Source organism: Rhinoderma darwinii, chromosome 3, assembly GCF_050947455.1.
Source record: "Rhinoderma darwinii isolate aRhiDar2 chromosome 3, aRhiDar2.hap1, whole genome shotgun sequence".
NCBI lineage: Eukaryota > Metazoa > Chordata > Amphibia > Anura > Rhinodermatidae > Rhinoderma > Rhinoderma darwinii.
The window spans coordinates 395240081-395246934 of NC_134689.1; the positions used below are offsets into that span (position 1 = coordinate 395240081).

The following is a 6854-nucleotide window of genomic DNA, read 5'->3' on the forward strand; positions in this document are numbered from 1 at the left end:
TCCTAATTCAGATCAGATGGCAAGTACCGAGACCTGGTCCTGTTTTGTCTTCTGCAAGATCTTTGGGATCATTGGAATGGGCGGGAATATGTACGCCAGGTGGAATTTCCATGGTATGGAGAGGGCATCTAGGTCCCATTGTCTGCCTGCCCTGAACAGGGAACAAAATCGACCAACCTTAATGTTCTCCCAGGTGACCATTAGGCCCACTTGTGGTTGACTCCAATACTCCACTATTTGGCCCCACGCACACGACCGTGTTTGGTCCGTGATATATGGTCCACATGTCCCAGACCGAGCACAGTGCAGGGAGCCGGGCTCCTAGCATCATACTTATCTATGACGCTAAGTGTCACTGCCTCACTGCGGGACAACTGTCTCGTAATGTAATTATATTTTCAGTACGGGACAGTAGTGCCCTGGAAGGCAGTGACACCTGACTTATAATCTGGTGACTGATCTTTTTAATAAAAATAAATCCCTGTCAAATGTGCAATAAAGATCTCAAAAACATGCATTTATGGAGCCCCGACCCACCATACTTCATCTATGTTTTACTAAACTCTTCAGTCTCCAGAGAGACTGTCAATAATTGCAATGCTGACTGTATTTCAAATCATCACAGCGGGGTATTGGTAAAAAGTTTTCAATCAGCGATAATCACGCCTCGGATAAACCTCATGGGCTATGATACTGCCACTGCGCAAAGCTAACCATCCACCAGTGCGGTATTGAGCGCCCGGTACAGTGTAATGATTCAGCCTGTGGAGACACTCGGCAGACAGGAAGTGCAGAGCTAGGAATTCTGGGAGTGGATATGCTGATAGCACATTCATCCATTGTAGGGGGTTGTTGTCTGAGCTGTTGCCCCGGGCTGTAAGGAATTAGACACTGACACAAAATACGGATCCTTTGTCCACATCATTTCTATGGAGAGTATATGGAATTGGATGGAGCAACGAGCTATAAATGTGTGAATGTCTCCATAAAATAACATGGGCTCCTTATTCTGGAATATTCTACATGGGAAGGATAAGGATCCCAGACTTAGGCCCCATGCACACGACTGTAAAAAAAAAAAACAACTCTGTAATTGCGGACACCTTTCCGTATCGCTACGGATAGGTGTTCGCGCCATAGAACTATGGCGGTGATTTTGGAGCATCTCCTACTTTTAGTTTTTTACGGGCCATGCTCCCATCCTTTGTATGGGAGCACGGCAAGAAAATGCGGCACGCGGCCCACCGTAATTGAGGCCTAAGGTTGGGGCTGCACATAGTAGAATCATTGTAGTTCACAGGAATACATCTTTTGATGTATGGACTAAGGTCTCCTGAATACGGGACGGCAGAATTTCAGTGCAGAAATGTAGTAGTCGTTATAATAATAACCAAGAGAATAAAGCTATTGTGTTATGTATATCGTTAAAACAGAACCAAAAAATGGTGCAATTGTTTTTTTCTATTACCCCCCAAAAAATAAATTTGATAGAATACATTATATGTACCCCAAAAATGGTGCCATTTAAATATACAAGTTGTCCCACGAAAAATAAGCTGTTGACGGAAAAAATTAAATACATTGAAGTCCTTAAGGTGTTAATATTGTGCCTGTCGTTCTGATCACTGCCACCTAATACTGTGCCTGCTATGTTACCCAGTGCCCCCTAATACTGCGCCTGCTGTGCTGTCAATAGTTCCCAATACTGTGTCTTCTGTGCTGCCCAATGCCCTTCAAGATGCTGCATTCTGGCCAGTGTCTCCTAATTCTGTGCCTGATAAGCAGTGCCCCTATGTGCCCAAGGAGTCCTTGACAAGTGGACAGCGAATGCTGAAGCAGGGAGCTGACATTTCCCTGCTGAAGCATTGGATTCAACTGTATCTGCGTCCTTTGAATGCAGATAAAGCTGACACCAGGACACCGTCCGGAATCCAGGTTCATTTGGACTTCACCTGTAGTACAATAGTTAAAGGGGTTGTCCAGTTTGGGGCTGTATTTTTTTTTTTCTGATCACCTATTCACAGGCTACTATACTGTGACTAGAGCCAACCAGGTTGGGTGATCGGTTCGGGGTCTGGGTGCCAGACCTCCACTGATCATAAATATAATAGGGAACTGGACATTGACACAAAATAGGGATCCTATGTCCACATGATTTCTATGGAGAGTATATGGAATTGTATGGAGCAACGTGCTATAAATGTGTGAATGGCTCCATAGAACATCATGGGCTCCGTATACTGGAATATTCTACATGGGAAGGATAAGGATCCCAGAGTGTGATTGAGGCCTAAGATTGGGGCTGCACATAGTGGGATCATTGTAGTTCACAGAAATACATATTTTTGTTGTATGGACTAAGGTCTCCTGAATACGGGACGGCAGAATTTCAGTGCAGAAATTCTGTAGTTGTTATAATAATAACCAAGAGAATAAAGCTATTGTGTTATGTATATCGTTAAAACAGAACCAAAAAATTATGCAATTGTTTTTTTCTATTACCCCGAAAATAATAAATGTTATATAATACATTATATGTACCCCCAAAATGGTGCCATTTAAATATACAAGTCATCCCATAAAAAACAAGCTATGTTGATGGAAAAAATATAATAAATTGAAGTCCTTAAGGGGTTTATATTGTGCCTGTCGTTCTGATCACTGCCACCTAATTCTAGCCAGTGCCTCCTAATACTGTGCCTGCTATGTTACACACTGTCCTCTAATACTGCACCTTCTGTGCTGCCCAATGCCCTTCAAGATGCTGCCTGCTGTCCTTAATACTGTGCCTGACATGCTGCCCGGTGTCTCCTAATTCTGTGCCTACTAAGCAGTGTCCCCATGTGCCCGAGGAGTCCTCAATGTGGTAAAGCAACCTCATTGCTTTATGCTGCAAATTTGGGGTAGACACACTCTCTAGTGTCCTCACACAATCCCCCCTCCCTTATTCTGGCTAGTGCCAGGAGAAGGAGGGGGTTTGAATTGTCAAACCTCCTACACTGTGTGCCTCCATTTTCTGAGCGACTGCACAGTGTAGGAGGATTAGATACAGTGCTCAGCAGACAGTATAACACAAACATACACGAACATAATACACACATCACATATGCAAACATAACTTACCTGCTCCTGCCGCCGCTGCCCCCTCCGCTCCTATTCCTTGCGCCTTCGCTTCCTTGAACATATGGCCGGAAGCCGTCATCTTGCTGTCCGGCCGCGGCTTCCGGTCCACATGAAAATGCAGCCGGATTTCGCTCTGCCAAAGACCTTCCTTTTGGTCTGTGTGGAAGCGGCGTACGCTGTAGTGAATGGAATGGGTCCCGTTTGCATTCTCTATGGGGTTGTACGTGCCGTATTCCATCTCTGTATGTGTCGTTAATCGACACATACAGAGATGAAAAAAAAATGGCAGAACCCGTAGAGAAGTAAAAGTAAGAAAAAGTAGAACACAAATAAATAACATTTATTTTAATATCATACTAAAAGCAATTGGATAAAAAAAAAAATTCACGACACCTTCCCTTTAAAAAAAACATCTGAAAATCAGGAGCTGGTTTCCCTTGAAAACAGCTCCGTATTTTCAGACTTTTTTGCTAAGCGTGTGAACATACTCTTAAAGGGGTTGTCCAGTTTGGTGCTGTTTTTTTATTCCAATGACCTATTCACAGGCCACAATACTGTGACTGGAGCAAACCAGGTTGGGCGATCAGTTCGGGGTCTGGGTGCCAGACCTCCACCAATCATATACTGATAACCTATCCTGTAGCTAGATCGTAAATATAACATATAGCCCCCCAAACTTGACAGCCCCTTTATAATCAACTATGCCAGTCTTCAAATAGTCTAGTAGATTTATAGAGATCAAGAAAATAGCATTTCATCTATTTTTGACTGCATTGTTCAGTCTCCAGAGAGACTGTCAAAAATTGCAATGCTGACTGTATTTCAAGTCATCACAGCGGGGTATTGGTAAAAAGTTTTCAATCAGCAATAATCACGCCTCGGATAAACCTCATGAGCTATGATACTGCCACTGCGCAAAGCTGGCCATCCACCAGTGTGGTATTGAGCGCCCACTACAGTGTAGTGATTCAGCCTGTGGAGACACCCGGCAGGCAGGAAGTTCAGAGCTAGGAATTCTGGGAGTGGATATGCTAATAACACATTCATCCATTGTAGGGGGTTGTTGTCTCAGCTGTCGTCGTCCCCTCCCCCCGGGCTACAGGGAACTGGACACTGACACAAAATACGGGTCCTGTGTCCACATTCTGCTCTGTATTTGTATGTTGGTTTCTAGTATTGGTATATTTTTAAGGCTCCATTGATTTCTATAGAGAATACATGGAATTTGATGTGTGAATAGCTCCATAGAATAATATGGACTCTGAATTTCGGAATATTCTACATGGGAAGGATAAGGATCCCAGAGTGTGAATGAGGTCTATGGTTGGGGCTGCACATAGTTGGATCATTGCTATATGGAATACCATATTTGATGTATTGACTAAGGTCTCCTGCACACAGGACGGAAATGCTGTAGAATTTCAGTGCAGAAATTTTGTAACGTTTATGCAAGATAAAGTGATATGTTAAGTATTTATATTGTGCAAAAGAAATACAACATAAAAAATTATAAGACCTCATGCACACAACCGTTGTGCCACTCGGGCCGTTTTTGACGGCATCCGAGTGGCACCCGATAGTCTTCACAGACCCATTCACTTTAGCGTGTGAATCGGGTCCGTGAAAATGGTCCGAGTTTCCGATCCGAGGAAAGATAGAACATGTCCTATCGTTCCTCAGATCACTGATGGGACTCGGACGGCACACGGTCGTGTGCATGAGGCGTAAATGTGGTATAGTCGTTATAATATTGACCAAGAGAATAAAGCTATTGTGCTACGTATTCCGTTAAAACAGAACCAAAAAGTGGCGTAATTGCTTTATTCTCTCCCCCAAAAACAATAAATGTTATACAATACATTATATGTACCCCAAAAATGGTGCCATTTCAATATACAAGTCGTCCCACAAAAAACAACTCCTCATACAGCTACGTCGTCGGAAAAAAACAAAAACAAATATGGAATCCTAAGGGTGGATTTACACGAACATGTAATACGTCTGTGCAACGCGCGTGATTGTCACGCGCCTCGCACGGACCTATGTTAGTCTATGGGGCCGTTCAGACAGTCCGTGATTTTCACTCAGCGTGTGTCCGCTGCGTGAAACGCACGACATGTCCTATATTTGTGCGTTGTTCGCGCATCACGCACCCATTGAAGTCAATGGGTGCGTGAAAATCACGCGCAGCATACGGAAGCACTTCCGTGGGACGAGCGTGATTCGCCCAACAGCAGTCAAAACTATGATTGAAAACAGAAAAGCACCACGTGCTTTTCTGTTTACAAACATACAAACAGTGTCATAATGATGGTGGCTGCGCGAAAATCACGCAGCCTCGCATCATATGGTGATGACACACGGAGCTGTTAAGTGCCTTTTGCTTGCGCAAAACGACGCGTTTTTTGCGCGCGCAAAACGCACACGCTCGTGTAAATCCGGCCTTATAGGGTTAAAATTGTGCCGGTTGTTCTGCTCAGTGCCACCTAATTCTAGCCAGTGCCCCCTAATACTGTGCCTGCTATGTTACCCAGTGTCCCCTAATACTGTGCCTTCTGTGCTGCCCAATGCCCTTCAAGATGCTGCCTGCTGTCCTTAATACTGTGCCTGCTATGTTACCCAGTGCCCCCTAATACTGTGCCTGCTATGTTACCCAGTGCCCCCTAATACTGTGCCTGCTATTTTACCCAGTGCCCCCTAAGGCTGGGTTCACACGACCTATTTTCAGACGTAAACGAGGCGTATTATGCCTCGTTTGAGGGTATGTTCACACGACAGCGTCCGTAACGGCTGAAATTACGGGGATGTTTCCACCTGAAAATATCCCCGTAATTTCAGCCGTAACGGCATGTGCAGGCGCTTGAACGCCGCATCCATTACGGACGTAATTGGCGCTGCTATTCATTGGAGTCAATGAATAACGGCTCCAATTACGCCCAAAGAAGTGACAGGTCACTTCTTCTACGCGGGCGTCTATTTACGCGCCGTCATTTGACAGCGACGTGTAAATATACGCCTCGTGTGAACAGACAAACGTCTGCCCATTGCTTTCAATGGGCAGATGTTTGTCAACGCTATTTTCGGACGTAATTCGGGGCAAAAACGCCCGAATTACGTCCGTAATTAGTGCGTGTGAACATACCCTTACGTCTGAAAATAGGGCTACAATACGTCGGCAAACATCTGCCCATTCATTTGAATGTGTTTGCCGACGTACTGTGCAGACGACCTGTCATTTACGCGTCGTCGTTTGACAGCTGTCAAACGACGACGCGTAAATTGACTGCCTCGGCAAAGAAGTGCAGGGCACTTATATACATTATATGCAGGACACTTCTTTGCAACGTAATTTGAGCCGTTCTTCATTGAACTCAATGAAGAGCAGCTCAAGATATACGAGCGTCACAGACGCCTCGCATAATGCGAGGAGGAGCATTTACGGCTGAAACTACGCAGCTGTTTTCTTCTGAAAACAGGCTGTCATTTCAGACGTAAAAGCCAGCTAGCGTGTGAACATACCCTAATACTGTGCCTGCTGCGCTGTCAATAGTTCCCAATACTGTGCTTGCTGTGCTGCCCAATGCCATTCAAGATGCTGCCTGCTGTCCTTAAAGGGGTTGTCCGAGATAAATTTTTATTTAAAAGTTAAACACACAATACACACATTAAATATTCCCTAATATACTTACCTGTGCAATCTTGCTTCTGTTCTCCGTTCTGGCAGCTCTTTT

General features: G+C 44.6%; 2 non-coding genes across 2 annotated transcripts; both read right to left on the bottom strand.

Moving 5' to 3' along the window:
• Positions 1-570: 570 nt before the first annotated feature.
• On the bottom strand, positions 571-711 carry LOC142751333 (U4 spliceosomal RNA). Its single transcript, XR_012882884.1, has one exon. It is a non-coding gene; the product is annotated as a U4 spliceosomal RNA (small nuclear RNA).
• A 3193-nt stretch (positions 712-3904) lies between these two features.
• LOC142751328 (U4 spliceosomal RNA) lies at positions 3905-4045 on the bottom strand. Its single transcript, XR_012882879.1, has one exon. It is a non-coding gene; the product is annotated as a U4 spliceosomal RNA (small nuclear RNA).
• Between the last annotated feature and the right edge of the window lie 2809 nt (positions 4046-6854).